At 37.3% G+C, this 15,657-nt stretch overlaps 1 protein-coding gene and 1 long non-coding RNA gene across 4 annotated transcripts in view; one reads left to right on the top strand and one right to left on the bottom strand.

The window, feature by feature from the left end:
• LOC100649815 (tyrosine-protein kinase Drl) overlaps positions 1–15,657 on the top strand; it is a 104,976-nt gene that overhangs the window by 38,229 nt on the left and 51,090 nt on the right. The gene's annotated exons all lie outside the window — the stretch shown is intronic.
• Positions 12,583–14,799, bottom strand: LOC125385751. Its single transcript, XR_007225335.1, has 2 exons — positions 14,692–14,799; positions 12,583–13,931 (listed from the first exon to the last, which is right to left on the bottom strand). It is a non-coding gene; the product is annotated as an uncharacterized LOC125385751 (long non-coding RNA).

Consider the following 15,657-nt stretch of genomic DNA (forward strand, 5'->3'; position numbering starts at 1 on the left):
CTATATATTTATAAATGATAGTAATCGAATCTACGATACATTCAGAAAATCGCATGAAATAAAAATGAGGTCGTGCTAACTTTACCGACCGCCTCACGAAGCGGTGACCGGGTATTAATTTAACCCAACGTATAACCCATTGATTTATCTTTTTTTTATTTATATCAAAGATGATCAGCATCGAACGTGTTAAGTCTAAATTGGAATATATAAAAATGTTGGCCACCTGTATGCCGGAATTAAGCGTAACGGAAACTAAAAAAAAATGAAGTTTTCTTCGAATATCTCGGAAGCAAAGGCATAGCGGCGGTTACGTGGAGGAAAAAGTTGGTAATCTATAAATAAAATGCGGTTACACGTATTCGAATATATTTAATAACAGAGCAAATATTTCCCCTGTATTTCTACGATATTGATTAGAATGTTGCGATGTACACATTGATAAAATATTGATCGATTATATAACAAAACAACTATCTTTTTATCGCTACCATACTTACCTCCACAATGCAAAATCTGAAATTAATCATAAGTCTACACGTTACGATCGAATAGATACGGATGATACCTCGAATTATTACATATTGGTCATAAACAGGAGACAGACGCTTTATGAATATTATCTCGGATTGGAACAATATTTTATTAAAATAACAGTAACGTTAGCGCAAAATTTTCCGAATCTTCGAATTTCGAATTATGAATTTTGAATTTCGAATTTCAAATTTTGAATTTTGAATTTTGAATTTCAAAATTTTGAATTTCGAATTTTGAATTTTGAACTTCGAATTTCAAATTTCGAATTTTGAATTTTGAATTTTGAATTTCGAATTTCCTATTTCGAATTTCAAATTTTGAATTTTGAATTTTGAATTTTGAATTTTGAATTTCATAATTTTGAATTTCGAATTTTGAATTTCGAATTTCAAATTTTGAATTTTGAATTTTGAATTTCGAATTTCAAATTTCGAATTTTGAATTTCGAATTTCAAATTTTGAATTTTGAATTTCGAATTTCAAATTTTGAATTTTGAATTTCGAATTTCAAATTTTGAATTTTGAATTTTGAATTTCAAAATTTTGAATTTCGAACTTTGAATTTTGAATTTCGAATTTTGAATTTCGAATTTCAAATTTCGAATTTTGAATTTCGAATTTCAAATTTTGAATTTTGAATTTTGAATTTCAAAATTTTGAATTTCGAATTTTGAATTTCAAAATTTTCAATTTTGAATTTTGAATTTCGAATTTCAAAATTTGAATTTTGAATTTTGAATTTCAAAATTTTGAATTTCGAATTTTGAATTTTGAATTTCGAATTTCAAATTTCGAATTTTGAATATCGAATTTCAAATTTCGAATTTTGAACTTCGAATTTCATATTTTGAACTTTGAATTTTGAATTTCAAAATATTGAATTTTGAATTTTGAATTTTGAATTTTGAATTTTGAATTTCATAATTTTGAATTTCGAATTTTGAATTTCGAATTTCAAATTTTGAATTTTGAATTTTGAATTTCGAATTTCAAATTTCGAATTTTGAATTTCGAATTTCAAATTTTGAATTTTGAATTTTGAATTTCAAAATTTTGAATTTCGAATTTTGAATTTCAAAATTTTCAATTTTGAATTTTGAATTTCGAATTTCAAAATTTGAATTTTGAATTTTGAATTTCAAAATTTTGAATTTCGAATTTTGAATTTTGAATTTCGAATTTCAAATTTCGAATTTTGAATATCGAATTTCAAATTTCGAATTTTGAATTTCGAATTTCAAATTTTGAACTTTGAATTTTGAATTTCAAAATTTTGAATTTTGAATTTTGAATTTTGAATTTTGAATTTTGAATTTCATAATTTTGAATTTCGAATTTTGAATTTCGAATTTCAAATTTTGAATTTTGAATTTTGAATTTCGAATTTCAAATTTCGAATTTTGAATTTCGAATTTCAAATTTTGAATTTTGAATTTTGAATTTCGAATTTCAAATTTTGAATTTTGAATTTCAAAATTTTGAATTTCGAATTTTGAATTTTGAATTTCGAATTTCAAATTTCGAATTTTGAATTTCGAATTTCAAATTTTGAATTTTGAATTTTGAATTTCAAAATTTTGAATTTCGAATTTTGAATTTTGAATTTCAAAATTTTGAATTTTGAATTTTGAATTTCGAATTTCAAATTTTGAATTTTGAATTTTGAATTTTGAATTTTGAATTTCAAAATTTTGAATTTCGAATTTTGAATTTCGAATTTTAAATTTCGAATTTTGAATTTCGAATTTCAAATTTTGAATTTTGAATTTCGAATTTCAAATTTTGAATTTTGAATTTCGAATTTCAAATTTTGAATTTTGAATTTTGAATTTTGAATTTCAAAATTTTGAATTTTGAATTTCAAAATTTTGAATTTTGAATTTCAAAATTTTGAAATTCGAATTTTGAATTTCGAATTTCAAATTTCGAATTTTGAATTTCGAATTTCAAATTTTGAATTTTGAATTTTGAATTTTGAATTTCAAAATTTTGAATTTTGAATTTTGAATTTCAAAATTTTGAATTTTGAATTTTGAATTTCAAAATTTTGAATTTTGAATTTTGAATTTCAAAATTTTGAATTTTGAATTTTGAATTTCAAAATTTTGAATTTTGAATTTTGAATTTCGAATTTCAAAATTTTGAATTTCGAATTTCAAAATTTTGTATTTTGAATTTTGAATTTTGAATTTCGAATTTCAAATTTCGAATTTTGAATTTCGAATTTCAAATTTTGAATTTTGAATTTCAAAATTTTGAATTTCGAATTTTGAATTTTGAATTTCGAATTTCAAATTTCGAATTTTGAATTTCGAATTTCAAATTTTGAATTTTGAATTTTGAATTTCAAAATTTTGAATTTTGAATTTCGAATTTCAAATTTTGAATTTTGAATTTTGAATTTCAAAATTTTGAATTTTGAATTTTGAATTTCAAAATTTTGAATTTTGAATTTTGAATTTCGAATTTCAAAATTTTGAATTTCGAATTTCAAATTTTGAATTTTGAATTTTGAATTTCAAAATTTTGAATTTTGAATTTTGAATTTCAAAATTTTGAATTTTGAATTTTGAATTTCGAATTTCATATTTCGAATTTCAAATTTTGAATTTTGAATTTTGAATTTTGAATTTCATAATTTTGAATTTCGAATTTTGAATTTCGAATTTTGAATTTCGTATTTTGAATTTTGAATTTTGATTTTTGAATTTTGAATTTCCAGATTGGCATTATGCGTTGTTCTAGAGTAAAATTGTTCGGTTGCGTAACGCTCGTCAACGAAAGGGGTACATACACGAATGCACGGTTTCGACAAGCTTTATTGTCGCTGCGAGAACACCGCGACGACCCGTCTTACCCCGTGGGAGCATTTTCCATCCCTTCGTCCCGTTATCTCTCGGATTTGCCAGTAACTCGGTTAACCACAAAATCTCGCCATTCTCACGGTCGCGAAAGCGTCGTTTCGGCTTATCTTCTTTGCCCGAAGACAGTTCCTACGTCCCTTCGGCCGAAACTATGAATCCAGATAAAGAAAAATTGGAATTAGCCTTATGGACCCATTTCCGTAATAGATGAACCTTGTTCCGCTGGAACTTTCTAAAAACTTATTTCTAATGAAAAATCAGCTTTCGTTCAAGCAATTTTATCGTTACACTTTGATCAAAGCCACGAAAAACGTGAAAATTCTGATGGCTACTAAAATACGTAGTAAATGCAAGAAATACAAAATAACTTTATATATATACTACTTACTATTACTTACTTATTATCTTCTATTCAGTTGCGATAATAATAACTTTGAAACAAAGTGATGTAACTATTTAAAAAGTGAGGAAATGTTAATGATCAATCGATCATGATGTTGTATCATTTAAGATTAATATATGTAGTATCTAAATGGGTCTTAAAGGAAAGGACAAGTTATGATGTTTTGATTTAATTTAAGCAACGAAATGATTACAATGCTGTCGTACGTCTTATTCTCATAGGCAGCTTTCGACTTCCCGATTCACACTCTCCGGCTTCTACACTCGCTCGCTCTCGCTTCTCAACTCACTCTCTGCACACCTTTTGCATCCGTCCTCTCCGGCTTCTCAACTACCTCTGCCTTTAGCGTCTCTTTGCCTTTTCCCGTCTTTCGGAACACGTGTCCCGAAACGCCCGTGGCCAGGGTCACGCAGGCTCTTTCCACGAAACTACCCACTTAAAAAGACCCAACGACACATTGATGTATCCGACGATGCCGCGGCTCTCGCCACTTTGTTTACGGTTCGGCCGATACCTTAGGCCTTTTGGCCCCGATACTACATATATGTATTTTAATGAATTAAGAACACGTGCATGTACATTTAAGTTTGTTATATAATTTATTATTTAATTATTTTTATTTACGTGACATCATTTTATTTATGCCCTAAAGTTTGGTAACGTATACCTTGAATTTGATAATACGAAATTCGATCATAAAAACAATTCGTATAAATTGTTTTTCAAAAAGACTGTTTGAACGTACTACTTTGTTTCATTTTTTCTGAATAACAGTTCGATCCAAAGCGAGAATATCGCATCTCTCTGAAGTAAGTTAAAAGCGTCGCTTTTGTGCAAAAATAAGTGAAATAGAAAACAGGGAGAGCGAAAGACTAGTAAGCGGCCACGAGCGATAATTTACATTGGAATTGGTCGGCACGACGCGACGGAACGGGAAATGCGATGGAATCCAAAATGCGATCGCAGAAAATTGCTCGCTCGATGAAGCGAAACTCGTTCGATCAACGACGGAAACGTTACATTCCAGTCGAGATTTTGTAGCACGATCCAAACTTATCTCAACGCTGCACCGTGTTCATGGAAAATTGACCAATCTCGATTACACGTAACTCGGTCGTAGCATTTATGGTTGCTTCAGTTTCATTTCGTGTAACTTCTTCGTCCGTAATAGGATTCGAGTAGGAATTGGGAGAAAATTTCCGTCGCGGTTTGCCCGATCCGACTCGTCGCGTTATATCGAGTCTCGTTTATCTCTGTTCTGCGATCAAACGAAAAGTCTCCGGAATTGCGCATCGTCTAATCTGATCCGATCTGGACCAGAAAGTTCGAACGCGCCCTCGTGACTCACGACACTTTGTTTCGTTTATCTTGCGAACGATCAACCCTGATGCAAGCGCGCTGCGATTCAGTGGCTGAATCGGCTCGTCGGTTCGCCGATCTTTATCCGACATCATCGTTAAATGTATTCCTTGTCCGTTTATCGTGGTTTCACCGTCGAAAACGCGATTAATAACAAGGCCTCGTTTACCGCCGACATTTCATTTCATGCAGATGAAATGCAGATTCCTTGTAAATTGTTTCTCGCTTAAGACTGTACCTTTCAGAACCGGTCAATTTGCAAAAAATTATTCTCGTCGCAGATTTTAATCAGTTCCTTAACTCCTTGAAACGTTTATGTTAAATATTCGCCACGATGTTTTTAAAAAATGTTTATTATTATATTCGTACGTGTATATGAACGTATATTTATTGTTTTCCTCGTAATCGTCGTTTCATTCAAATATAATATTTAAACGTAAAATTCATATTTTATATATTTGCCGAGTGCTCTTCTTTCCCGTAGCTAACAAATCCAAACATAATTCGTAACGTGTGTATAGGTAAACGTTTCTTTTGAGAAAGCAATTAAATAAAACAACGACAAAGAAAACGAAAATTTTTTAAATCCCTTATTTATATCTGTATGAAGATGTAAACGTGTTTAGCGCGATTTAACGTGTGTAGGATAATGTAGATATATGTGAAAGTCGTAAATAAATGTAAGCAATTATAAAAGTCTTGTGATTTGTAGGAAAGAAACGAAGAGGAAGAAAGTCAAAACGGAAGCGCGTGTAAAGCGATCGGGAGTGAAACAAATAAAAGGGAGGGTCTAAATTTCCAACGATAGCACTCTCGATTAAGCCGCAGATTCCTGAAACAGCGAATCAAATTGTCCGTCTCCTTCTATTTCATTCCTTTCTTTCTGCCCTCGACGTTCTTTTCTTCTTTTTGTTTTCAATTCAACGAGGCGAACGAAAAGAAAGTTATTGGTCGGCATGGACGGGGCTATAGACTGGAACGAAGTTTCTCATCGGAGTGGGATGGCGCACGCGGAATTGGGGATGATTTGTGAATCATCCACTTGTTAGGCGAAAGTTCGTCGCTACTTTCTCCCCCGAGCTAGGACTTTGGACGGCAAGTGGGGTTCGCTACTCGTACCGTCAGGACGTTTCGCTGCAAAATTATGGCGAGTTATTCTCTTTCCTTCTTCCTTTCCCACTTGTCTAGCGTTCTTTTTGCGAATTCCGAATATCTTTTCACCCTTTCATATTTTTTCCTTCCTTTTTCTCCTATAGTGGAATTTCTTTCCCCCTTATCTACGATATCTTCTCTCGTTCCTTTGTTTTTATTTCAACGTGAAATTATTAATGCCCTTTGTACTCTACTCCGTTGGTCGTGGCCGTTGCCGTCGTTCTGGTTCTCGTCTTCCGTCTCACCCTAGGATCGAATAGCAGGGCGGGATGAACGTAGGGAGAGTTCGGCGTGACCACCCCAGGGCGACAATTACTTGTAATACCGTCGGTCTCCTGGGACCGATGGGAACTCGATGGGGCGTACTTTCGGCCGAAAAAAGGATATTACTCCGTAGTCTAGATCGACTCGACTCCACTCCATTGTCCGGAAGGGCGCGACCTGTCGCCCCTTGTCTTGTCGTATCGTTCTTTGACGTAGTCGATGATCCACCAGAAACCATCGTCGATTTCGATGCTCGTTTTACTATGCGTGTAATATCTATAGATGCGTAAAATTCATTGATTATGTTGATGCAACTAAAAACCGTACGACGTAACCGTACGGTGACCATGACAACGTATTTCAAAGTCATTGAAATCGGTGACCTCGTCCGCTTTGCAAATGATCGTCGTAATTTGTAATTGCCAAATTGCGTAAAGATCGATCAACGTTAATTGTAACGCAGATTATTCGAGCATTTATCTTGCTCGATATCGCGAACTAATCGTTAACGGAGGAGAAATGTACGAGCAAACGAGAATATATGCTCGGAAAATTCTGTAGTTCGGTATGACCTTTCGGTTTCTTTTATTTATTTTCTTTTTTTCTTTTTTCTCTCGAATAACGTTACCCATCGCTGATAGTATTATCTTCATTAAACTGCTGCATAAATTGGTAAATGTAAAAGACAAAGTGACGTTACGAGCGATTTAATCGAACACGTTCCACGTCGTTTCGCCATTAATTAAATCAACGAGACAAGCGGAACGTTAATACCGCGGCAGATCGCGTCCCGCCAATATTTCTAAGTATATCTAATAAATTCTCAAACAAGAGAATTATCTAGCTCTCGTAATTCATCGTCTATTTCTGATCGTGTAGGTTGTCACGGATAGAGACCACCCGCCCCTCGATCGAAAATAACAGCGTTTCAAATCAAATTATCCGGAACTGGCAGGGTCCCTGCTGTTCCAACAAACTCCATATAAAGTCCACTCGAATCCTCGTTATCAGACGAACGTCCATTTTTCATTTTAATCACTACCTCCCATGTAGCTGGCTCGCTTATGCGAGCGACCGCTAATTAATTAAATTGAAACCGCAAACAATTTATTACGTCACGCGATAGGTATTCACGGAAACGTGGCCGCACGTGCGCGTACATACAGCCGCTTGTTAGATCCGCACGAATCGTCGTGTTTCTCGCTGGCGCAGCGCGGCGCGCACGGCGCGCCGCGACACGAACCAGACTGCTCGTCTTAGAAACACAACGATGACAGCAATTTCCAATTAATTGCAAATTCACTGAGCTCACGGCCGGCGACGCGATATGATTAATGTCCGCTCGGCTGTTAATCCAAAGACCGGCCGCACCCTTTCCTCCGCCCCTCTTTCAACCCCTTCTTGCCGGGTGGCAAGAGAGGGTCTCTTTGCTAATCTTGCCCCTCGATGCGCTTCGCGCTGCCTCACGCCGCCTCGCGCCGCCTCGCGCCGCCCCACGCCGCCACACACCGTCCCACGTTGCCTCGCGCCACGGAGCGCCGCTTCCGTGTGGTAAGTCCTGTGGGATAACAACCTCGCGTTTCGGATAACAGGGAATATCACCCACGGGGACACCCGATACCAATGGTCTACACGCCGCCTGGCTCATGACAAACGCACCCACTGCGGATTATACGACATAATCGCTCGAAACCCGACCATCGAACGCGACGGGCGGACCAACGATCAACGGTTGAACGAACGCGGCACATTGTAATTTCCGTGGCACGGTTGAGCAACTTCCGTTGATCTGATACCAGATTGATCGATCTGCCACGACTATTCTGTGTACTATATATAGTACAAGCGAATGCCTGTTAAGAAACTCATTAAGACGGGAAAAATGTAATTCGATTCAATTTGTTATCTTTTATACGGTTGGTTGACACAGCTTCTGTCATAGCGAATATTCGCAATAGTACAATTCCCGTCTATCTCTCTACGCTGAATTTCAATCGGTAATTGGATTTTTACGATACGTAATATATCTGATACATAAGGTGAATCAGACGAGTTGTTATAACGTTGAATCATAAACATCTTGTCGAATACCTGAACGGGACGTTGTTCGAGCCAAATATTTCAGTAAGTCATCGATTATTTTGGATAATGTTTTATAATTATTAACGTATACGATATTGTACGAATTACTAAGTATGAAATCGTTTATCGAAATATCATTAAGAATATCATTAAAACCGTATTAGATCAATACGATGGCGTTAAGGATACGCTATCACGCTGTAGACGTAAAAAGAAGGAAGCTAAATGTGCAGAGAATTGTAAAGTGGAAGGAAAAAGAAGATTGTTATAAGCAAGGCACGATTGCCAATTCTTAACGAACAGTTTGTTCGGCAACTGCTTCGTCCGATCCAACGTTACCAAACTGAACTCGATACCACCGAACTGAGGGTGGCTGCAGAGGTTGAACGACCCGACGCGACCACGCGACAAAGTATAACGATATTTCAAACTGGATGAAAGCGGTGTTCCAAGGAAACCGGTGCCGAGCGAATCGCCGTGGAAGAGTTACGCGATTCGAGTAACTTTCGATTTCGCGGGTGTTGAACGCACGTGCCGTTACCACGCGCGATATCGTCGTACTTCTTAACTTTTCGTGTACTCTGCCAAGTTGCGAAACTTAAACGCCCGCTCGACAAGACCTTAAGACTCGAACGTGGGCCGCGTTTAAACTGGAAATTTTGTGTATACTGTATAATGCGATCTTATTATGTTAAGGTATACGGTAGGCTACGACCCGGTCCTAGAGGGTGAATGTATAATGCAGTCGCTGATCGGGAGCTTCATAGACCGATTGCCGATCCCGAAGCAGATGGGAAACGACGGCTGCCGCGTAGTATCCGCTCGTGCAATCGACAATAACAACGATCCACTTGCTTTCCCGGTCTGTTTGCACTCTATATACTACATCGGAGGGAAAAATCGAAGATCGCTGTCATTTCCATGCATATCCAGTAGAATTTGTTATTTCGAGTGACGAACGTAGATTGAAATTACTGCAAGTTGAAACAGATTCGCTTACCATAACTGCGGTAATTAAAGCAATATTTTCATCGATCTTATACTCTCCATACTACGCTTATTTTGATTGTTTTACAATCAGAAATATCTCGAAAGCTCTTTCTTCCTTTATCGATTCCTTATCCAACCTACTTTTGCGTATCTCTTTCCGTCGCATCTTGTAGCGGTAGGTAATTCGATCGGTAATTTACCACAAATTGCAAAAGATTTCTTCATAAGATTTAATCTTCGATGTTAAGTGCAATTTTTGCTATGAAACGTTAAATCGTACCATACTGAAAGGATTACTACCGTTTAGCTAACCAATTTTTCGATATCTTCGATCAACGTGTACTTTATTTTTAATTTAGAAAAATAACGCACGAAACTGAATAACGTAAAAGTGTTGGTTCGTCTGTGAAAAGAGTAGAAAACGTTGTACAACTTGTATCGACGCGTAAAACTCCTGTATTTGGGAAACGAATTAAGTGCTCGAGAAAGAAAAATTCCGTAAGTCGATTTGTCGTTTCGGTTCAAGTTGAGCTCTTCACTCGCGCCGAGTATTATTAACCATGCGATAAAATTCAAATACCGCTTGAACTTGAAGCGAGGCGAGGAAAGGAGGTTTAAACACGGTCCGCGAGAATCGTAGACGAAAGGTTAAAATGAATTTCACAGGGAAATTGCTGACTGGCTGGTCTCGTGGAATAAGTTGAAGCCACATTTTTGAACTCGCTCTCACCCGAGCAAACTTGGTCTTTTTCCCGCGCCTGCGCTACTAATAGCTTCATCGCCAGGTACGTGGCGTTGACGTTTTAATAATTTCATTCGTCGCGTCAAGAGCCCCATTTCCAGGGGCCCTGACGAGGCCTCTTCTCCGAGCCACTGAATCCGCTCGCGCTTACGCTCACTCTCGTCTCTTCTTTCTTCCTCCTGCGCCCCTCTTTCTCTCGCGAGTATATTCAATTTCAAGTTGCGGAATTGCGTGCACCCCGCGAGCGCACACCGGTAACGCCACGATTTAATTCCGAGCCGATTCTTCGAAGAGCTCGTTAATTCCGATGTGGATAAGGACCGATGGCGAAGAAGAGAGACTCGCGAAACATCGGCTACACCCGAAGAGTTTGTAATTCAGTCGCGTGACAAGGTCGACGAACAAACAAGCGAAGGTGAATAAATGCTCTGGTGGCGGAAATGGAGCTTCGGTGAAGCTCATTACCGTCGAGACGCTGATAGAAAACGAAGTGGATATTCGCGAAACGTTAATCGTTCTTCGCTAAGTAGACCGTCGTTTACACCAAAGAATAAATCCCTCGTTTCTTGTTCTTCCGTTTCGTTTTTCCCTTCCTCTTATGCCTCCCTTTCGTCGACTTCTTTTCTTCTTCTCATTTCTTCCGATGCTTCCTGTAAGAAACGTTACTTGTACGTTTTCCATTCATTTTATCGTCTACCACGATGAAGTTCATAATTAAGATAGCAGATTCAAGAACAGCCATAGTTTGCGTATTACGTGTAATTTGAAGTTTAATTAGACCGTCTTCATTTTTTAAAGCCAATAAAGTCGGTATCGTTTAAAGCGATACGTTACATTAAAATTACGTTCGATTATATGAAAATCCGTAATGTTATAGTATCGATATAATATATCGATAATTGACTAAAGTAGCGTATCTTCGTGAGATAGCGACACGTAAGCTTACTAATTTCTTCGAAAGTTACGGATAAAGTGCTGTCGAAGAAATATTCAGAGTACACGGAGTAACTAGAGAATTTTTTAAACAGGATCACTCCGTGATGTTTACAGAGCTCGATTCTACTACAGGCATTGCAGCACTTTAACTTTCATAAATAAATTTTATCGTGTCATATAGCATTGTACGAGACGAACTTACAACGATAACAAAGAATGAAATTGTCGTTGTTAATTTTATTAATATTACGCCGTAACAATAAAATTTAATTGTACAAGATTTGATTATGAGTGAATGAGAAAGATATCCTGCTCGTTTCTTAAATTCGCTCAGATCTTCTTTGTATCTTTTAATAATCCGCTACAATTAATATTAATAATCGTGCAATATCACGACGATCTTGTCGTTGCAGAGTATTTGATAGATAGACGATTCTCTTAGCTCCTACCTCTCAATTTCGGCAGGAGTAGTTCTTATAAATTTCTAATTTTTCAATTTCCGTTGAAAGCTTATTTTACACCGACTGACTTGTCTCAAAGGAGCCTAAAAAATATTGTTTATCGCGTTAACCCCTTTCTGAATGGACGGAAAAGAGCCAGTGATTCGACAGTTTTCACAATTGAATTGAAGCGTCATTCACCGCCTACTATGAAAGGATGATTAATTTACCCTTCGAAAAATACTTTAAACAAGCAGATAGCCATAAGTTCATTTACTTTTAAGAAAACAAACGTGTTTCTACTGACATTATTCAACGTTACAAAGCCCTCAGGAAATAGAATAGGCTCTCCACGGTGAGAAATATCCAAATACGATTTGCAATTGTAAGACGCGTCGACTCGCCGAGCGAATCTTCCAGAGAATATCGCAGAATTATTTTCTGCTACGTTTGTTGCCGAGCCAGACTTTGTTTTATCAGGTAGGCTTCGTTGTCGCCAACCGGTGCACGATCCCAACGCTGGTGCTTGCACCGTAGCGTAGATCGGGCTACGCAACGTGCGCGATGTATCCATATTTCCTACACCACCTTTGTAGATAATAAAAAGAGAAGAGAAAGAACGAAGCGGGTAAAGTGGCCATTGAATTGTACGAGATGATCGAAATTATTTGTTTTACGACTCAAATCAACCGTATAGTTAACTCCCATTCATCCCATCCCCGTTGTTCTCGATGGAACAATACATGTCTCTTCGTGACATTCGAATTGACGATAAAGATAATAAAAGGATACAAACAGCGAAAAGGTAGATAATTAAATTTGCAAGTTCTTTTATTTTGAAAATAAAGGAAATAAGTACGTCCGATAATTTCAATGAAATTCTACAGTTTTGTTTCGAAATAAACAACACGTTCGGGATCGGATATACAGCATAGAGATACAGCATAAAGAACACGTCGGAATCGCTAATACTAGAGTGAGAAAGCGTTATACGCTCTTTATTCGTCTTTTACCAAACAACGACGCTGCTCGTTCGATCGTAAAAATTTATGGCTTCTCAATTTCACGGACCTTTCGCTCGTTTTCCGATCTCTCATTCTGTCGGCAAGTTCAAACGAAGAAGAGGAGATGGCGAGTTGCTTATTTCGTGGCAAAACTGTATATTCCCTTTTTGTTTACATTACGTATATATAATTTTTTAAATTTAAAAATAAGTAGTAACAAGTACGAGTACGTATGAGGATTCGCACGAGTTATAGAGAGAAAATATTCTTATTTATATGCTTGTTTTTACCTAGTTTTATAGGAGAATATATTCGAAATTTGTAAAATAACGCTCGTTTAACAATTATACCCTTTCGCAAGTTTCTTCAAAATTTGGTCAACGTATCGGATATTTGAAAAAAATGTACAATTATGTCACGCGAAAATTGCCTAATTTAAGTACAGGTACAGTGACGTTAACGTCGGAGAAACAAGAAAAATGTACCTATACTGCTTGTCTTCCTACTGGAATCCTCAAACGATATGTACTTAATGCTGCTTTCTTACGTTTATTACACATTACATGTGTTAGATTGGCATAAGGAACGGATAAGGATTGACCAATCGTAAGATAATTTATACGACTCGAGTCATGATATTTGGTCCCGGCGTAAGCTGTACGGAAAAGCAACGGAACCAGAAAAGGGATAAAAGCGGTACCCATTCACGGATCGAGCGCCGAGAAAAATCCATTGTCGTTGCTTTCCATTCCACCTTCTTTGCGAATTTCTTCCGGGCTAGGGGATCTAACGTTGAAGTTCCCTATAGAAAACTCTCGGATTCCATCATTAATTTTCTCGAAGGTGTAGTAGAGGAAGAAGAAGAACAGGAGAGGGGAACAGGTTGGTGGATGAGTGGAGTTATAGTGAAGATAGCAGCGCCGGTGATGGTGGCATTGAGCGATCATCTCATCTCGGCGTAGAAAGTTAGATGAGGAAATTTGTCGTTGCGATAGGTTCACTCATAGTTGGCAAACTCTGGAAAAGGCCGGTCCGCACCACTGCTTTCTACGCTTCTAACCATATCCACGATGCCCTTTGTAATTTTCTGGACAGATTCGATGTCCGAAACTGTCTCGAAGACCGAATTATCGATAACTAAATACAAAATATTTCAACCTAAAACAGTAAAAACGATACAAGACACGATTTCACATTATCACTGTGGTTTACAAAAATTATGCGATATAACGAAAGAAACGAATGATAGAAGTCAGATGCAAACGATTAGGTCAATGAATATCGATAAAACGATAGACATAGAAACGATGAACAGTAGAATCGCGATGCCTGTTTATATCGATTTGTATGAAATATACGGCATCGTTAACGAATCGGTGGACGTCGCTGATCTTGATAGTACTCCTAGGATCTTGAGCACCATGCACAATTTGAGAAATGACAGGCTAACGAAATAATAGTACGGTGAACGTTGGGACTAGGAGAAGAAGACTCGGTGTACACGAATTCCTAGCGAGCTGTCGTGGATTTATGGCGCGTCTATTGCTTTTGAAACCACAAACGCCGTATCGTAACAGTTCATAGAACCCGCGGCAGTACAAGATTTACGTATACCCTAAACTCTAAATCTTAATTTCACATACATATGTCTTGCACATACGTATATCTGAAAATATGTAATTCATGTATGCATTTATATAGTCAATTAATTATTCGTTATATTAATAGACTTGGATATTCGGTCGGGCCATCAACGCGATGCCACTGTAGAAAATAAATCGGAGCTACTTTCGAATAAATGTGCTCCGCCATTGCGAATTATTACTTTATACCGACGAATGTCACGATGAGCGAAGTTTAAACCGTGCTGTCCCGAAGAAGTTCGCGAATACTGCTCTATCGACTATGTGGTACTTACTGTGCAGCCATCGGGAACTCCGGTACATTTGAGAACTGTCGACGAGATTGAATTATTACAGGAACTGGGAATCGTAGAACAGGACGTGTTATACCAATTGTGGTTGCCGTGTCGGCATGTTCGATTGGACGGCGCGGCGCTTGCGTCGTTGTGTGTCGGGTGTCAGACTCAGAATCGCGAGCGTAATTACACAGTCGTTCCGATTTCGACATCCTGCCGAGCTGTCTTCAAAGCGTCACGAAACGATGACACGCGTGTGGGGCTCGAACAGCTCCACCAAGAAGAATCACCACCGCTAGACCGCGAATATTTATGTAAATCCATACCTCTGTGAATCTAATTTAAGAGATGGTACGTAGCTGGAAAATTGTTTTATCCGTCAGATATTGTAAGAAAAGCTCTTATCCGTTAGATATCGTAACTACCCCGGATATTTTATACATATATTTTTTAATACTTCTGTATGTATTCTTCTTGCTACAGAACCAGACTATACTTTGGATATTTGATGTATTTTTAATACATCTTCTCATACATATTTTTGTTATGCGCATTCTATGTATGTTTGCACCTTGGAATTTCTCAAAATGCAGAAAAATCCGCGGTCTAACCATCCAACCGTCAGAAACACCGAAGCGATGCGCTAGAAAAATCGAGATCAGACGATCGTTTGTCAAACTAAGAATTAGGGACATCTGTCCGCTCTGGAGCCACGCCAAATTGAGCGCCCACCTTCCAACATTGACGCGTCCTTCGATACCAGCATGATATTGCCTTCGTGTCGTCTGTCGTCGGTGATTAACGAGGGATCCTCTTTTTCTTGCCTGCGTGATCGAAGATCGAAAACCTTGGAAGGCTTTAAAATCAGTTTCTCATTAATAAAGGTCGACAATAAGGGGTTAAGTAGTCACGACGACTCACCGAGAGCCGTTTCTTCTATTTTGAGCGGAACGTGTCGAAGCCAGC

The sequence above is a fragment of the Bombus terrestris genome, chromosome 10 (genome assembly GCF_910591885.1).
Source record: "Bombus terrestris chromosome 10, iyBomTerr1.2, whole genome shotgun sequence".
In the NCBI taxonomy this organism is placed as follows: domain Eukaryota; kingdom Metazoa; phylum Arthropoda; class Insecta; order Hymenoptera; family Apidae; genus Bombus; species Bombus terrestris.